Source organism: Arctopsyche grandis, chromosome 13 (assembly GCF_051622035.1).
Source record: "Arctopsyche grandis isolate Sample6627 chromosome 13, ASM5162203v2, whole genome shotgun sequence".
In the NCBI taxonomy this organism is placed as follows: domain Eukaryota; kingdom Metazoa; phylum Arthropoda; class Insecta; order Trichoptera; family Hydropsychidae; genus Arctopsyche; species Arctopsyche grandis.
In genome coordinates, this window is record NC_135367.1 from 27581088 (window position 1) to 27601955 (window position 20868).

Below are 20868 nucleotides of genomic sequence, written 5' to 3' on the forward strand. Positions count from 1 at the left end.
CAGCAAAGATTATATGCGTACTTGCTTGAACAATATCAAGTAAAGAAACTGTCATAATCATAAATCGGATTCTCATCGTAGAAGGATCTGGGCAATTATTTAATATTATTCACAAAATTGTTATGAAATTCTTATTTATAATTTCACATAATTCGTGCTTCTCCTACTTATACGAATAATACACATTTCATTTAATGTCTACAATCATGTAAAAGTTCAACTTTTACTTTTTCTTCTAACTTTCAGTCGACCGAGTAACTCCTATATAATTAATAATACAGGTTTTTCATTCCAAATTGACCCTTTTTCATTTCAAAGTCAAATTGAAAAGAGGTTAATTTGAAAAGAAAAAGTTTTAATTTGAAATGAAAACCCTGTATTACCTATTACTATATTAGATGCAAGAATTCCCCTTCCATCTCGCATCCCGGGAAAATAATTACATATATCTTTTTATATTGATCAAATTCTTATTTCGTAATGGCACAATTCGAATCATAGAGGTTTTTATGAGGAATACATAAAATATGAAGACGCTGCATTCAGTATATTTGGAGAAATAAAATAAAATACAATATAAGTCCTGGTCACTTGCTATCCATCAAGTTAGAATACCATGATATGGTATATATGTACATGTGTAAGCAGAGAAACATTATAATAATAGAAGTGGCTTTAGGCGTTATATTGTTGTCAAGTGACGATTGTCCACAGACAATCCTAAATAATTTTGGCATTAGTCGTATTTGATGCTTGGTGGTCGACTTATGTCCGATAAAAACTTCTCTGGGCAAGGGCAATGGGCAAGTGCATCGTTAAAAATTGCACAATGCATTCAAAAACACACAATAAACAACATGGGATACATTTTTATAAGTAAATTGATCATTTAAGTAACATATTATTCAATTAACATCGTAGTTTGACAGTTTTTAAAAGTGTCATGGTGATCGCCCGCATTCTACATAACATTTCAGGGTTGACACCAGAGAAATGTAAAAAATATTTTTAAATAAATGTAAAAACATTTATCTTGGTGGCGCCGAATACTCAATTATATTAATAATCAATTATTTAAGTTTAATTAATAGAAACATCGTTCATTTTATATTATACATATTTTTATTGAAACTATACATTACACGTTAATTTAAGAGTTCCCAAGGACAGACAAATACAAAAAAATGGATAAAAATAATCCGCCAACTGAGATAAGAAGCGGATTGGCCACCAACGTCCGACACCAACATATACATATGTACTGAAATTGTAACTAAATCTATATCAAAATAAAACTTTTTCTGTAGTGAATATGTGATAACCCTGGTTGTATTTCGTGCGTTTTAGCGTAGTTATGCAAACGTACCGCGTAATATTGAAACAATTTATTTATTCGTAAATGCGTTTCTATTATTATAACATTTCTCTGGGTATATATGTATGTATGCTAAACTTGATGGTTCTCAATTTTATACTGTAGATTTTTAACAAGAAACATTCATCTTCATATATTTATGTAGTAAAAGAAGATGATAAATCAACCCAACAGTATTTGAATAAAAAACTTGAATTATTAAAAATAAAAACAATTTAACTATATTTCGATTAATAATATAGAAAATATTCAAATGTAATTTTAGAAGAAACCTTTCACTCTAATATATTGTACATACACATATTAAATATTGGAATAGGAAGTCGATTAATATAGATTAACGTACAGATTGACAGGTTTGGGGTGAACGTACGAAAATTGCCATGAAAATCACATTTTCCGATCGTATGATTTCGACACGTTTGATTACAATAAAAAAATGAAAAAAAAAATTCAACGATTAAATTTTCCTTTTATTCAATTGAAAAATTCAACTGCAATAATAACAAAAATAACAAACAATCACAATTTTTCGCACATAATATGCAGTTCGCCGACTCTCGTGCGCAAATTGATTCAGTGTCATATAATAAATAAATAAATAATTAATACAAAGACAAAAAAGGTAGAAGGAGGTACATATGTTGAATTATTCAACAATTTCGAAAAATAATATCTACAGGGAGGAAGCACAGATCAGAGGGGCAATTTTGGTTATCTTCATCTTCTTAATACCAGCCGTGTGGGGAGGATACTACTTGCTTGACGTATGATGGTTGAGCATAAGCTACGGGCTGGGCTACTTTAACGATGGGTTGGGCATAAGCCACTGGTTGGGCTACTTTTACGATGGGTTGGGCATAAGCCACTGGCTGGGCTACCTTCACTACTTGTGGGTGGCTCACGTGCTGAAAGTTTCATAACATTTTAGACAATCGAATGCGATGGCTCGCTGTGGATTTAGTTTTGGAATACTCACTTGGGAGAATGAGGAGTAGCTGCTGGCAGCTGGGGCCAAAGTTTTGACGATTGGGGCAGAGTGGACGTATTGGGGCTGTTGAACGTATTGGGGTTGGTGGACGTATTGTTGTTGGATAACTGGAGCAGCGTGGACTACTGGAGCAGCATGGACTACTGGAGCAGCTTGGACGTATTGGGGTTGGAGTACTTGCTTGACGATGGGCTGAGCGTAGGCTACTGGAGCATGGGCTACGGCCAATGATGGTGCTCCCCATCCTGATGATACAACTGGACCATAAGGCACGGCTACGGCACCAGCCACCAACATGAAGAATACCTAAAAAAAGTAAAAATCAATTGGGATTTGCTATACTTGATTCATTTAGCTTTTTTTTGGGTGTTCCTGAACTTTTTGTTTAGAACTTCTATGATCGTTATAGAAATGGTAACGAAAAGAGCGTTCTTTTTAATTATTTCTATTATGTTTAACCAGCAGCGTGGATATATGTATGCTTTCAAACATAGTGGTTAGTATATATATATTTTTTTATTTTTTTTTAACCTACATACATATACCAGGTAACCCCAATTCACCTTCCTGGCCAGATACAATTTACATTTGATACAAGTATTATACAAATTAAATACATATCAATTAACATTCATTAATGCTCAGATTTGTAAATTTGTAGCATTTTATACAATTCAGAGTGCTGTAAACTCGAGATTTGCGAGAAAATGGGCAAAGGCTGCCAATTTGTTGGAACCGTTTCAATGAAAATCAGATAAATTTGCGAGCTCTGATAGGAAACGATCGACCTGGAGTCACAAATCCAAGGTCTGACTAGCAGAAACCAGTGGGATTTGAACCCGTGATCACTCTGTTCAAAGCATTATATGCTAACCACTGGTCAATTCTACTGCTTTCAAACATAGTGGTCACGGGTTCGAGTCCCACTGGATACTGCTGGTTTGTGACTCCAGGTCGATTGTTTCCTATCAGATTTTACTAATTTATCTGATTTTATTTGAAACGGTTTCAACAAATTGGCAGCCTTTACCCATTTCTCACAATTGTCGAGTTTTTGGCATCTCGAATTTTGCTGATTCGTATAAAATGCTGCAAATTTGTCCATAAATGTCTCGCAAATTTCGGGTTTTTAGCATCTCTAAATTTGACGATTTATATTTAAAAAAAATTCTCCGAAAATGTAAATTTATCCATAGATATGTTTCTATTAGTGCTTCTAATCCCGGAAGGTTACTTCAGCACCGAGATTGCGGTGCTGGGGATTTCCGATCCCGGGATCAAAGATTTCAAATGTATAAGAAAAAAAGTTCAATTGCATGTTTTCATATTTCAAAAACTTCCAATTGCATTTTGCAAACTCTCGTTCAATTGCATTTTGCAAACTGGCGTACTAATTTTGAGAGTTTGGCTACATTCTTTAAATTTTCGGTTCGCATCCATAAATTTCTAAGATTAAATAAAGTAAAAAACATTGCTTTGACTCATTGATTCGTTTTTTTTTAAATGGGAATATCCCGGGATTGGAAGCCTTAGTGTCTATGTTGCTTTGTTAAAATTATTCCAAAAAATTGTATAGCGATGTTTGTAATTGGTCAGGAAGGCGCAGTGGGGCTTACCTGTTAGGCCTTCCTGGTATATAAATGTATGTAAAAATAAAATGAAAATTTTACCAGTGAGGTACAGCATAGCTGTATATATATTATTTAATTAACTAGGCTAAAAAGTAAAAAACTATAATGGCCTGCTCTCAAAGTATAAACCTTGAAGTATTAGCTTTTTTTGTAACTTATTTGTGTATTTTTTCATGCAAATCCCTCAATTTAATATAATAATTCATTGAATTAAGCGAAAGTGGTAATCATCACGTTGATTATAAACTAAAGTGCGTGTTGTTTCTTTTATATGAAAACTTATACGATTATATTTGGAAGTACATATACTGGCGAAATTTTGGGTGCGGCAAATAAATCGGACTTCTTTTCCAACTCGGTAGCTTTCAGTATGATTGAAAAGGTTTTCACCGAAATTATGTATCTATTTAAGTATATAATCAATATATGAAACAATATCGGCATTAATAATAAGTGAATTGCCTCAATTCTTATTGTTGGATACTACTACAACTTACTAAGAGAAATTTATAGTCAATTAAATCATATACAAAACTAGTTAAAGAAATTTCTAATATTCAAATTGCTATGTTCAATATAATAAATATGATAAATGTTTAAGTAAAATTGTTGATTCAAATTTGGATTTTCAATTGAAATTCAAAAAAATTTTACGACTTTAAAATTGACCATTTCTTTGCCGCACCTTCTATGTGTGCATTTTTAAGCTACTTACGAAAGCCTGCATTTTGATTGTAGCTTTTTTGTAATAGTGCAATACACTTGGAACACAAAAACAGACTGATGATCTACACTGGTTCTGGATAGTTTATATAGTCGGTGAATTCTTGGAACATGACCGCAGTGCTTTGGAAGTGATCGCGCGAAAAAAACGACCTTCGTGTGAGTTTCTGGAGCAGTTGCGCTCAAAGTGTGTTTCGCAAGGATTCCGGCACACGGCCATCTACGTTTGTGGAGCGGTGGTGAAAAATCAGTAACATTCCCGAATGCGAAAAGGAGAATTCCAACGGTCTTCAAAGTCGTGGATTTCATTTGAATGGGGATAATTTGAATTGAAAACATGTTGATATTCTCAGACTCTTAAACTGCAATGATATATTCACAGCAAATGTGTATCAAGAAACTGTGTGTCAAGTTTCTTTCATTATAAATCTAAGCTGTGATCATTTATACGGCCAATTAGTCAATGGTTTGACGAGTAGCCGAAGTCTACTCATAATTGTACATAGGATACACATTAGGACAAATAACGTTATGGAAAATTATAACAAAATTTGATAAATGAAGACTATACTATATAAATGCATATATCCCGTCTTATAAATCAATGCAGGTCTGCCGTCAACTGACTGCAGCCACTCATAAGAAGAAAGCGAAAGGAAGTAGATAAATAATGAGATATTTTTTTAAACATCATTAAACACTAGTGTTGTACCCGATGAAATATAATCGCGTAGGTGTTGGCATTAGTAATTAAATAAAATAAAAAAAAGAAAGCGAAAGGAAGTAAAAGATGAGATAGTTTTTCTATGAAATAAAAATATATACATAATCAAAATATAAATATATGTATAAATATAACAGATTCATATTTCCACGAAAGAATACAATGCAATGACTAAGGTCAAAAAGAACACTATAACTTAAGAGCCAATTAACAAAAGTACTTTTTGATGAATGATAAAGCAATAATGCAACACATATATCTTTAATCCGCTGATAACACAGCCATACACGATATATGTACATATGTATTCTTGAGATTCAATACGAGACTATTTGAATGAGATGAATGATTGGAATTTTTATTGCTTTTTCTTTGTTATTTTCTTTATATTTTTCTTTTTTTTTGTAAGACCGGTGTGACGCTTTGGGGCAACCTGTCAGGTCACACTGGTCATTTTATTGTTGTTATTATTTTAAAATAATAAATTAAATAAATAAATGTATGTATGTTTGTATAGGTATATGCTAAGTATTTTGAGCCTCTTTCACTTACACTTGAGACAAACTAACTATAAATATATATTGTTAAATAATGATACGTGTATCAATAAATAATAAAAATCTTTTTTTTTTGGAAAATTGTAACATGTATCTTTATTCGGTCGCACGATAAAAAAAAGTCAAATTAAACAAAATATCTATTTTGTTGTAATCTGTTATATGTATGTATGTATATGTACATATATATTTACGATTAAAGTCCTTTCCAAAAAGTTATGCGATCTAAGTTAGAGGGGAATCTTCATCTACTCTTTTCCATTTGGGCCTTGCTGCGATTTTGTTTTTTATTTTCCTTTTCTTTTTCTTTCTCCTTATGTATAAATTTAGGTACTATTTTTTTTTGTTCATTGTGAAATTAAGAATAGGATTAGAGGATTTTATTTATTTTATTTTTACACCCTTGTTCTTTTTTTTATGAATTATTTTACTTTTGCTTTCTGTTTTTTTTTTACAAACCTCCTTTACGTTTCACTTACGATTACAATTCAGATGACAATTTACCTCTTATCCGATCGTTTGCATACTTTGCCATATTGCTCATTTTGGTCATTAATATAAGTAAATGGATCTTCCGCCATTACGGTAGAGATAAAATATCGTTTAAGAAGCGTTTCAAGTTCGAAAAGTTTTAATCTCGGTGACGTCTCTGTAGTCATTAATTTTATACATAGATGGCGGTAGTAAAATAAAATTATTGGTATTTTTATTCAAAATAATAATTATTTTTTCATTTTATCATGTTTTTCTGCCATTGCATTTTTGCTTTTTATTTTCTGTATTTTATTTTTTGTTTTTCTTTATCAAATGTAGGCCATTGTGGGGCATTAGGTTCTTCCTGTAATGCTACAATGGTCCAAAACTAACTATAAATTATATATGCAAAAGTTATATATATTATATAAATTATATATTTTCACTTGAAATTATATTTCAAGTGAAAATATATTTTCAATGAGTTTTCAGTGAAATCATAACATTTTCAGGGTTGGTTTTTTTCATTTAAGATTAGATTTTTATGGTTGGTATTACTTAAGGGTTAGGATAGGTTAGGTTAAGTAAGGGTTGGCCCTATTCAAGATTGGGTTGTTAGGGTTAAATTTATAGAGATAAGCGTTGTAAATTCATTTTTTGATACATTTTCACTGCTTGAATTGGTGAAAATATATTTTCACTAGTGAATTAACAATGGAGATTTCAAAATGATGTGCGAGTGCATCAACAATGGAGATTTCAACAAATATATTTGTTTCTACCAGGAATATACGTTATACATAACGGTATTCATGATATGGCGTGACGACCGATCGTGTCGAGGAGATGCAGGTACGCGGGGAAGTGAGGAAGTGAAAATCTGCGAACCTGGTTCTAATTGCCTAACATGTGCTCCTGATATTGAGTGCCAGACTTGGCACGTCAGCGTCAGATGCGCCTACGTATGCACGGAAGCGTACACACATACACATTCACGAAGCCATACACACTCATTCATCATTTGCACGTTGGCGAATGGGCTGGATCGGCGAGCGTATAATGAGCACACTTGACTTTTTACTATTAATACGCGCGCGCGCCTATAAATTACCTTACATTATATTTATATATAACATATAACTTTATTTTAATTCATATATTTAATTCCTTTCCGAAACGATCCGTCGGAATATCAACGGACACAACACTAGTATGAGATAAAATACAAAATTTGGTGATTCCTGATGGAAAACTACAGATTTACAAATTGGGCGAACAAAGCAACATTCGCGGATATATTTATTTCTAAAGATAAAATTTATTATGTACTTTAATCTGTATATTATACTAAAAATGCTTCTTTGCTTACTGTTTTAATTGCTATATTGTGTTCAAAAAACCCACTAACCACTGTGCTAGACTCTAAGCGTCCATTAAAAGATGTGTGTTTTAAGTTAAAATAACGCAAAATTTGTTGGGTTAATTATTGTAATCTAATTCTCCATTGTTGCCCTCGAAACCACTTAAGCCACCTGATAATCCTCAAAAATCAATTATTACGGCGGCTCCTATTAGCATATGCAACAATATGAAGACACGGAATTCGGTGTATTTGGAGAAATAAAATAAAATATTATATTATATATGTAAGTCCTGGTCACTCGCTATCCATCACAGCGCGCTAAGTATTAAATGGCGACTGAATTAATAATTTAAAAATTTTCAGAAAAGTTTGTATTCTTTGTACATTCTAAGTAAGAATACCATGAGATGGTATACCTATTATGATGGTTCTCAATTGAAAACTGTAGATTTTTAACAAAAACCATTCCCCTTTATATAGATGTAAAAGAAGATGACAAATCAACCCAACAATGTTTGAATAAAAAACTTGAATTATTAAAAATAAAAACAATTGAACTATCTATAAATTAATAATACAAAAAATAATAAAATATAATTTTAGAAGAAACCTTTCACTCTAATATATTATATATACACATTAAATATTAGAACAGGAAGTCGATTAACATGGATTAACGTACAGATTGACAGGTTTGGGGTGAACGTACGAAAGTTTCCACGAAAATCACAATCGAAAAACCAATCGTAGATTTCAGCACGTTTGATTACAAAATAAAAAAAATGGAAACAAAATTTCAACAGTTAAATTTTCCTTTTATTCAATTGAAAAAATCAACTGCAATAATAACAAAAATAACAAACAATCACAATTTTTCGCACGTAACATGCAGTTCGCCGACTCTCGTGCGCAAACTGATTCAATGTCATACAACAAGTAAATAAATAATTAATACAAAGACAAAAAGGGAAAAGGAGGTACATTTGTATGTTGAATTATCCAACAATTTCGAAAAATAATATCTACAGGGAGGAAGCACAGATCAGAGGGGCAATTATGATTATCTTCATCTTCTTAATACCAGCCGTGTGGGGAGGATACTACTTGCTTGACGTATGATGGTTGAGCATAAGCTACGGGCTGGGCTACTTTAACGATGGGTTGGGCATAAGCCACTGGTTGGGCTACTTTTACGATGGGTTGGGCATAAGCCACTGGCTGGGCTACCTTCACTACTTGTGGGTGGCTCACGTGCTGAAAGTTTCATAACATTTTAGATAATCGAATACGATAGCTCGCTGTGGATTTAGTTTTGGAATACTCACTTGGGAGAATGAGGAGTAGCTGCTGGCAGCTGGGGCCAAAGTTTTGACGATCGGGGCAGAGTGGACGTATTGGGGCTGTTGAACGTATTGGGGTTGGTGGACGTATTGTTGTTGGATAACTGGAGCAGCGTGGACTACTGGAGCAGCTTGGACGTATTGGGGTTGGAGTACTTGCTTAACGATGGGCTGAGAGTAGGCTACTGGAGCAGCATGGACTACTGGAGCAGCTTGGACGTATTGGGGTTGGAGTACTTGCTTAACGATGGGCTGAGCATAGGCTACTGGAGCATGGGCTACGGCCAATGATGGTGCTCCCCATCCTGATGATACAACTGGACCATAAGGCATGGCTACGGCACCAGCCACCAACATGAAGAATACCTAAAAAAAATGAAAATCAATTGAGTCTACTATACATGAGTTATTGAACTTTTTTTGAAGTATTTTTGAACTTTTTGTTTAAAACTTCTATGACCGATATAGAAATGGTAACGAAAAGAGCGTTCTTTTTCATTATTTATATTAGATTTGACCAGCAGCGTGGACTAGTGGTTAGCATATATGTATATGTAGATATATGTACATACATATATATCTTTTTAATCTGTACCAGAACGGCCCAACAGGTAACCCCAATTTGCCTTAGTACATACATACTGGCGAAATTTTGGGTGCGGCAAATAAATCGGACTTCTTTTCCAACTCGATAGCTTTCAGTATGATTGAAAAAGTTTTCACCAAAATAATGTCGCTATTTAAGTATATTATTAATATATAAAACAATATCAGCCTTAATAATGAGTAAATTAACTCAATTCTCATTTAAAATATTGATGGATACTATTACAACTTACTAAGAGAAATTTATAGTCAACTTAATCATATACAAAAGTAGTTAAAGAAATTTCTAATATTCAAATCGTTATGTTCAATATAATAAATATGACAATTTTTAAAGTAAAATTGTTGATTCCAATTTGGATTTTCAATTGAAATTCAAAAAAATTTTAGGACTTAAAAATTGACCATTTCTTTGTCGCACCTTCTATGTGTGTATTTTTAAGCTACTTACGAAAGCCTGCATTTTGATTGGAGCTTTTTTGTGATAGTGCAATACACTTGGAACTCAAAAACTGACTGATGATCTACACTGGTTCTGGATAGTTTATATAGCTGGTGAATTCTTGGAACATGAACGCTGTGCTTTGGAAGTGATGGCGCGAAAAAAACGACCTTCGTGTGAGTTTCTGGAGCAGTTGCACTCAAAGTGTGTTTCGCATGGATTCCGGCACACGGCCATCTACGTTTGTGGTGAAAAATCAGCGACATTCCCGAATGCGAAAAGGAGAATTCCAACGGTCTTCGAAGTCGTGGAATTCATTTGAATGGGGATAATTTGAATTTAAAACATGTTGATATTCTCAGATTCTTAAACTGCAATGATATATTCATAGCAAATGTGTATCAAGAAACTGTGTGTCAAGTTTATTTCGTTATAAATCTAAGCTGTAATCATTTATACGGCCAATTAGTCAATGGTTTTAACTCTGACGTATCTGCATGCGGTTACTTTTAACTTAATCACTGTGAAAATGTACATTTATTTATTTTACATACATATAAATACGTACATATATACCAGGAAGGCCTAACATATACATATATAATCCCCAATACACCTTCCTGGCCAATTACATACATCGATATACAATTTTGGAATAATTTTAACAAAGCATCATAGAGACATATATAGAAAAATTTGACGAACTTGATCAATTAACATTTTCACAGCACTTTTTAATTCTTTTTTTTATATATAAATCGCTAAATTTCGAGATGCTGAATAACTCTAAGCGTGTGAGACAGTAATGGACATATTTGAAGCGTTTTATACGAATCAGCGAAATTTAAGATGTTGAAAATTCGAAAATTGTGAGAAATGGGTAAAGGTTGTCAATTTTATTGTTTTCGTTTTCAATGAAAATCAGGTAAATTGGCAAACTCTGATAGGAAACGATTGACCTGGAGTCTATGCTAAGCACTAAGTCCATTCTGCTGGTTACATATGTAATACATACTATTATATGTATTATATTTACAATTCTTATTAATAACCTCCCTAGAGTTTTATGTAATGCATCATGTCTCTTGTTTGCTGACGACGTTAAATTATTTTTTGCTGTCAAGGATGAGAGGCAAGCCTCTCTCCTTCAAGCTGATATTAACGCTGTCTTGGAGTTCAGTTCTAGTTTAGGCCTTGAACTTAATTTAAACAAATGTGCAATTATGAGCTATGGACGTGCACATTCGCTCTATTGTCACGGATATTCCATTAGATCCGTCTTGTTGAAGCGTGTGGAATCTATTGTCGATTTGGGTATCACTTTTGATCCTCAGCTCACCTTTCACAACCATATCAAGAAAGTCGCTGACGTTTCCGTTTGTCGACTTGGATTTGTTTTGAGATATGCAAGATTATTCTCCAATCCTTTGTCTTCTCGCTTGCTTTTTAATTCGCTTGTGAGAAGTAAGCTAGAGTATAATGCGATTGTGTGGAATCCGCATGAAAAAAATTACTCTCTGATGATTGAGAAAGTGCAAAAGCATTTCTTCGTTTCCTATATAGGAAAGAATATGGGTATTACCCATATCTCTACCCCACTCCTTTCCTTTTGGGCATGCTTGGGTATAATTCCCTTGAACTTCGGAGAAACTTCTCATTAATTCGTTTCGTTCATGCCCGTTGTTGCTGGAGCAGTTGGGACTTTATGTCCCTAATCACTATGTGCGTGGTAGACATCATCATTTGCTGGCTGTACCTCCTGCCCGCACAGTCCTTTTTCGAATGGCTCCTATTCCAAGAGCTATCCGACTTCTTAATGAAATCGTTGCTGCCGAGACTGAATGTGATATTTTCCACCTTAGTGAGCGTAAATTGTCGGAAATTTCTCTAACCCATTTATCTGGTAGTCTGCGCTCATCATTGTTTTCATGATTGATTGTGATTTATGAGTGAAATTTTGATTAACTCTCTTCCATTTGGGCCTTACAGGGATGTTTAGTATTTGTAATTGTTTCTTACATATTTATTGAAGCTGGCTGTAGGTGCAAGGCATTCCTTATGCTATATTTTATTTGATATTTTTACTTTATCTGTTATTATTAAATGCTATTTTTTATGTTTATGTATGGATGTATTTATGTTTATGTTTAATTGTTATTTTGTTTTTGTGTTATATTTTTTTGACCATTGTGGCACTTTAGGAATTCCTGTTATGCCACAATGGTCTGTTTAGAATAAATAAATAAATAAATATTTATTTCTAATTCCAAAAAATTAATCAAATTTGAAATATATTGATCGATGGCTGTATTTACCGCAATTATGTAGTCATTTCCTTATCGTATCGCGTCGCGTCATTTTGTAGGTAGGTTAACTTTGCGATGAGAGATTATAATAAATATAATAAGTAAAATATATATCTGTATTTAAGAAAAAAGGAGACTGTAGATCGCTGCACCATCTTATTAATTTATTTTAGAAAAAAGTATATTTTTATTTAAAAATAAATTTTTATATCAAAATCAGTGGTTAACGCTTAATGCTAACAACTGAGGGGTCACTTGCATTTCTTAAAAAAACCATGTTTTACAAGCTTTTTTGTTTCTTTGCTTTGAACACTGATGGAACAGTCTATTGTTATTTATAATTGCCCCCCAACGAGTAGCCGAAGTTTACTCATAATTGTACATAGGATACCCATTAGGGCAAATAACGATACATGTAACAAATATCAAGCAACAAAAAAAGCTTGTATAAAAAGTTTTTCTACCAAGTTAACAATAGGAAAAGAACTTTGCCCTGATTATTATAGTTCATCGTTTCCAGTTGTGGAAACTCCAGCATGCGCTCGCAATATGTACGTAAACCATTATTATTTTTTTTAAATTTCATATCAAGCTAAGTAAAAATACAAATTTTTGTTTTCAAGTCAATTCAATAATTGCATTATTAAGTCAATTTCATTTTCAAGTTATGAAAAATTATAGCAAAATTTGATAAATGAAGACTATAATACATATATGTAGGTATATAAATGCTCTTGTATTATAAATCAATGCACGTCTGCCGTCAACTGCCTGCAGCCACTAATACGATGAAAGTAAAAGGAAGTAAAATATGAGATTTTTTAACCATTATTAAACACCAGTGTTGTACCCGATGAAATATCATAGCATGTGTTGGCATAATAATTTATTAAATTAAAAAAAATATGACGATCAATCGGTTCGATTAAATAGTATTTAAATACCTTTTAAATGTATTTAATTTAATATTTATATTTAATTGTTTAATATGAAAACAAATTTTAAAAACTACCTACCTACCTACCTACATATAAACAATATAAAACACCAATAGAAAAAATAATTAATTAATTAATTAAATAAATAAATAAATTTTCAATATATGGCGCTTACTGCTCAAAGACTTACCACCGTTTATAAGCCTAGAGGAAACATTGGTAGCAAACAGTATATATAAAAGTTTTTATCTTTTTTTATTATATTCGTACGTTTTGTTGACATTGTTTTAGCTGTGACGTACATACATATGTATGTCGAATTGAATCGACTATTATAGTATGGTGAGCGTTGTATTACACAGACACACAGACAGAATAGCGATATTATATATGAGGGTTATAAAAGCCAAGGTCCTATGTGCGGACATAGGCACCTTTGCTTTTATACCCCTCATATATTATGATCATTAATACGTACGTAAGGAATTTTATATTTATTACTTATGTACATATTATGTATTTACATCCATACATACATATGTATGTATCAGTGGCGTGCCGACCATGTATGCTGTGGATGCTGTGCAACCTTAAAATTTACGTCAAAAATATTTTCTGAATTTCTCAGTTTTATTTCTCTTTCATTTATTTTTGATTACGTGATTATGATATATGCGATCTTTTTTCTGATCCAAAATTGACATAAACGAGCACCCCCGTTGAAAGGCCGTAGCCGTCTGCGCGACCGGTGCTTTTTTCCCATCAAGCTTGTATTACCATGGGTGCTGACGTTCTCTACAAATCTTTTGCGCATGCGCACAAGTGAGCTGTCACTCTTGCGTATGCGCATGAGTGAGACAACTCTACAGTCGTCTCGCTCGCGCGACACTTGCTCTGGAAGCAAAATCTCATTTTGCGTATGTATACACTTGATTCGCTTTTTATTTATGGACTTTCACTTGATTCGTTGATTGATATTTCGTACGTTACGTCCTATGTTATTTTATTGTAATTAATTACGTCCTTAAATTATTATTTATTATGGCCCTAAACATAAATAGCCAAAGTAAAAATGCAAGTGGATTCATCGCCGTTGTTAATGATAACTGCAATTGTTTAATTAAAAATGTACTAAAAAGGACATTTGCTTCTCCATATAATGAAAAAGAGATTATTGTTATGAGCCGAAAACCCACACCAATATTGAATATTCATTCAAAAACGATAACACATCTAGGGCATTTTAATAAATATAAATATGAAAATGTTTGGAAGAATAAAATAAAATTTAAAAAATAAACTGATCGTGTTTTGAACAGCATCCTCTGGTTGAAAAGTCACCGCACGCCACTGCAATTTAAGCAATATTCAAAAGACAAGCTTATTAAGAGGCGATGTTTTTTTAAGATTACATAAAACATTTATAAATGTATCCATACATATTTCTATATATATATGTACATACATACATATATAAAAGTAATAAAACTAAGTATTTCTATATGTATAAAAAAATATATATATTTATGTGTATACATATATATATATATATAGCAATATTTCATTTAATTACTTTTTCAACCGATAAAATTGAAACCAACCAAAGATCTCATAAATCGATCGAAATTATTGCGAAACCACCTCGAGTGAATGCATTTTTAACGGGTCGTGTGCACACAAGTGTGTTAATTATCCATAGGTGCATATAGAGAATCTGAGACACACCTATTAGCAGAACCTTAAATGCAAAACTAGATTATGAAACGCATATATTGATAATTATACGTTTGCCACTATCTGCTATATCTTGATATACACACATATGTATATACATTTATTAATTCGCTTTTCAAACGTCGATATATAATATGCATGTTACAATTAGGATGTCTCGCGAAGGTTCTACGGAAGGCTTTTGATCAGTTTGGGTTCTAAAGTGCTTTGGACTTTTATGGACTATCGCACGGTAATAAATTCAGCATTAACCTTGCTCCACAATAATAATAAGACAGGTGGTCTGTGATAATTGACTAGCATCGTGTTTTACAAACGCGTCCACTTTCCACATACTCGAGGCGTCTCTTTCAGGAGCTTCAAACCTTTTTCACGCTACGCTCATATATTACTTATATGGGCGTTACGAAAATGGTTATGAAAAAGGCGTGCTGTTTTATTATTTACTTCTAGAACAGTCTTTCGCTTCATTTCGGCGTGTGCATCCTCAAAAGTTTCATTTCTACCGTGCGCAGCTTCAATTACGACTCATGTTTTTTAAGCAACTGTGAATTTTAAATTTAGAGCCGACATACGGAATTAGCCAGCAGCGTGGCTCGGTCGTTAAGCTTCTGCTTAACACTGAGAGGCGCCGAGTTCGATCCCTTGAGCTGACCTCGATTGAAAAAGAATTTTTCTGAGTATATCTGTAATGCTGCTGGTCAGACCAGGATTTGTGACTCCTGGTTGATCGTTTCCTATCAGAGTTTGCCAATTTTCTCTGATTTCATTGTTGAAACGATTCCCGATTAAAAATTGGCTAAAAATCCTTCCTACCTACTATGTCACTACTATTTGAGTATGATTAATGTAAATATTACAATAAAAATGTATGTACAATTCATAGATGTCTCGTTAATTGTCGAGTTTGTCAGTGTCTCGTAATTTAGCGACTTATGTATATAATAAAAAAAAAAAAATGCTGTATTGTTTGTAATTTGGCCAGGAAGGCGCATTGGGGTTTACCTGTAATGCCTTCCTGGTATGAAATAAAATAAAATAATAAAAATAATAATAATAAAATAATTTCACTAAGTTAATTTTTTAATTGATTAAATTACACTAAGCAACTGAAATTAGAGTTAAAAACGGGAATGGAGACTAAATTCGACCGATGTAATTCGAATATGACATTGATTTTTGTTGATTTCTTCCGTTGCGCAATTTTTACAGACCTCCTTTACGTTTCACTTACGATTACAATTAAGGAAAAAGTTTGCCTCTTATCCGATCGTTTTCCATTACGATAGAGATAAAATATCGTTTAAGACGCGTTTTAAGTTTGCAAATTGGAAATCTGGGTGACGTCTATGTAGTCTTTAGTTTTATACATAGATGGCGGTAGTAAAATAAAATTATTGGTATTTTTATTCAAAATAATAATTTATATATCTTAATATTATATACAAAACTAAAAAAGAGGTTTGTTTTTAAAAAACTTTTTTTTACAAGGCTATTTATCTTTTGCAGTCTTTAACTAAAAATCAAATAATGTTGTACTAAAAATACGTTAGTATTGGAATCAATAGTCTGATGTTTTTCTATTGATTATGATTTTTTATTGCTTTAAAATACTTGTAATTAGTTATCTAGCGTATTCTTAAAGTAAAAATATACTTTTCTTACATTTTATTATATATTTTATTTTATAATATACATATATACCAGGAAAACCTAACATGTAAACCCCAATGTGAATTCTTGGCCAATTACAAACAATGCAGCATTTTAATTTCATATTTGTATACATAAGTCGCTGAGTTACGAGACATTGAAAACTCGAAATTAATGACGTCTATGAATTTTAACTTGTAAATAAATTATATTGTACACTAATCATACTCAAATAGTGGTGACATAGTAGGTAGGATGGTTTTTTTTTTAGCCAATCGAGGAACCGTTTCAACAATGAAATCAGAAAAATTGGCAAACTCTGATAGGAAACAATCAAACTGGAGTCACAAATATCCAAGTTTGATCAGCAGCATTACAGATATACTCATTATTTTCACTCGAGGTCAATTCAGTACAATTCTTTTCAATCAGAGACAACTCGAGGACAATTCTTTTCAATCAGAGGTAAATGATTTAAATTAAGTTAAAAAATGCTGTTACGGATTTTCGAATGCATGATACAAGAGCAAGATGAAGAATGGGGAGCGCATCATTCCATCTCACTCGCTCACGCTCACACCTACGAGTAGGAATCCCAATCGAACATTCGAATATTCGAGTATTCGAATTATTCGTCTGATTTTTCAGCCATTCGTTATTCAAATATTTCATCAACTATTCGAATATTATTCGTGTATATATTTTTTTATAAAATAAATACACAAAATCAATATGAAAAGAGTGATGACGAAGAAGCTGACGATTATGAAGAAAATTAAATATGTAATAGGGATAATTGTGATGAAATTGAAGATAATGAGGAAAATGAAATGTATACATGTGAAGAAACGGATTTTTATTTATTAAATACAGAAATGTTTGAAGAAAATCACTTTTCGATCGATAGTAATCTCTACGAGGTTTTAGAAAACATCAGAAAAATAATACGAATATTTAAGAAGTCACCGGCGAAATATAACATTTTTACAAGAAATCATAATGAAAAAAGAAAATAAATTTTTACATCCAAAATGAAATATTCTTGGATGTAAAAACGAGGTGGAATTCAATGGATTTATTCAAGTTTAAGAAAGTGTAACCATAGCACTAAAAGAATATAATTTCAATACTGTTTCTAAGAATAAAATTGATATTTTGAAAATTTTAATTGATGTTCATACTCCCGTTGAAACCGCAATCAAAAAATTAAGCAAAAATAGTGCATCTTTAATAACAGCAGAAGGAGTTTATAAATTTTTATCTTATATTTTATGTGTGTGTATTTTAGTTTATTTTTTTTAATTGTAATATATTACATATATAAATATAATGTATGTAATGTATGCTAAGTACATACGTAATTATCTTTTTTTTAATTTTCGAATATATTTGAATATTTGAATAGCTTTTGATTTACTATTCGATATTCGAATAGTTGAAGTCGACGAATATTTGGGATCCCTACTTACGAGCGATGAGCGCCCCCGCCTAGAGCATTTCATATTGTAATTTAAAATCACTCACCACTCGAATTAGTACGTTCAGATAAGTATTGAGATTAAAACCAAACTCTTGTAGGCGTAGTGAAATATAAAACATGACATTACAAAAAAAAAAAAAATGTTTTTCATTTATAAAATTCGCAAGATAATTAATTATTAGTATTTTAAATCAATAAAAAATTACAATCAATAGAAAAAACATATGACTATTGATTTCATTACTCACTTTTGGCACATCAATACTATTTTTACTTTATCTATGAACGCAGTAACAATAGATGAAGTTTTGTGATCATGCGAAAATTCGAACTCGTTTTTAGTTAAAGACTGCAAAACACAAAAGACTGGAAAAATTGCACATTTTTTTTATATTCCCATATCTCATATTTGTCATATTAGAATTCAATGAGTTAAATTTAGTAAAGAGTGATCCGCTTCAGCAAGTAAAAAACGTGATTTTTTTGTTCCTCAATGTTATTATTTACCAAAGGTTTTGATTGTATCAAAGCTAAAGCATCTTGTTTGTTGTTTAACAATATTTAGATCTTCTTGAAATACGTTCTACCTACTGCATCTACGAGCGATAAGTTGTACAACTAGTTGTTTATGGAACCCGTTGATGGCAATGAACATAATATGTATTATATTATATATCATGCTAATTACTCACCTTTTAAAGTTTGGATTTTCAAACCTTTTATTTCCCAAACTTTTCTTTTATTTCCCGACTATTTTTTGGAATTTCTCATGAAATGGTCGGAGTATTCTCAAAATCTCAATTGTACAATTTTGAGCACAATTGATCAAATGATTGAAAATCTCTGATCTGCTGATAGCTTTTAAATTGGAGTTGAAGATCCGTAATGAGATCAGACCGCGTTTAGAACACGTTATCAATATTTAAATTGAGAATTTGATTTCAGATTCAAAGGTAATTAGTACACTGTGATTAATTGGAATTAAAACGTAAAAGTCGATTCGCAAAGAACGTATAAATGATTTAATCTATAAAATACCTTTGACATGCCAAGGAAATATTTCAATCGGTTTGCAACCTAATTTTTAGACTTTTATTTGGAATAAAAACCTGAATGATCATAAAAAGTTCCCTGCCGAATTTTATTGAAAATATTAACATATGTAACACTGTTCGACAAATGACGACTTTTTTTTGGTTCAGAGACGAGATATGACTTTTCTTATACTCGTAGATCTATGCCCAGTGAACACGAATCTGATAATAAAAAATGTTGATTGGCTCGAGATTCGGAGATATGTGTTTTTTAAATCTTGTGGATTAATAACAAAAATTCGTTTATTTTATCGAGGTAAGCCAGTTGTCAATAGAATTTTTGTTATTAATCCACAAGAATAGTCGAAATATGATTTTTCTAAGTAGAATTTTATTTAATTCTCATATAAAGACAATTTAATATATTATCTCTATTAATTCAATTCAGATTCGTGTAAATACTAGTACGAGCTTTTTGCACGAAATTTTACTGATTTAAAATTCAGCACACTTCCAATTAACCCTTTTAAACGAAAACAAAAAATAGTGTGGCCAGAAAACTATCCCATTTTTGGCTTTTGCGGTATTTAACTCAAAATCTAGTATTGTTGTACTCAAAGTGAGTATTGGAATCAATAGTCAGATGTTTTTTCTATTGATTGTGTTTTTTATTGTTTTTAAATACTTATAATTAATTGTCTAGCGAATTTTAAAAGTCAAATATTTTTTTTTTTTTACGGATTTTTTCTCTGTGTTATGTTGCGTTTATTTGGCCAGTTTTTTATTTCCCACATTTATAAGGATTGGTTTTCTATCTCAATATTTTTTTTATTATCTAAATGTACTAACTCGAGCCGTACAAAAAGTATCGTTCCAAAGGTGATCTCTGATTATTGCTTATCTGGACAATCCCGGAAATATTAAAAAATGTTAAATTCGAATAAAATTCGTATCAAATGTAATTCTTAATGAGTATTTATCAATTCGAGCACGTTTTAATCTTGAGAAAACATAATTACTTATTTTTTTAGATATAACGTCATCGGCATTGTTTTACAGATTTAGTTTTACGATAAAAATATTGAAAAAATCTATATACATATGTATGTATGTATGTACATATGTACATATATAAAAAAAATGAATGTCTGTTTTTCTTTTTGTCTGTCGGTCTCCTAAGCCACTCAACCGATTACGATGGAACTTTCAGGATTTGTTGTATGCATGTCCGGGAAACTTACTGTAAAAAAAAATAAATACCCAAAAATGGGATTGAAACGGGAATGAATGGCTTTGCAACCCAATAATTTCAAATGTTTTCGCATCGCGACCTGCGTTGTTAGGGTAAAATAAACAAACAATTGAATAATTTAAAATATCTTCGCTGCCTGCATTTCTCCGAAAAATGGGAACGGGAACGATAGCGAGAATGGGAACGGGAACGTGATCGAGAACGGGAACGGGAACGCAACAGGAACGGGAATTGCATACCTTATT

General features: G+C 31.9%; 1 protein-coding gene and 1 long non-coding RNA gene across 2 annotated transcripts in view; both read right to left on the reverse strand.

The window, feature by feature from the left end:
• Positions 1–20868, reverse strand: part of LOC143921428 (uncharacterized) — a 339615-nt gene that overhangs the window by 48491 nt on the left and 270256 nt on the right. The window lies entirely within an intron of this gene.
• On the reverse strand, positions 8937–9375 carry LOC143921696 (uncharacterized). Its single transcript, XR_013261451.1, has 3 exons — positions 9365–9375; positions 9164–9309; positions 8937–9092 (listed from the first exon to the last, which is right to left on the reverse strand). It is a non-coding gene; the product is annotated as an uncharacterized LOC143921696 (long non-coding RNA).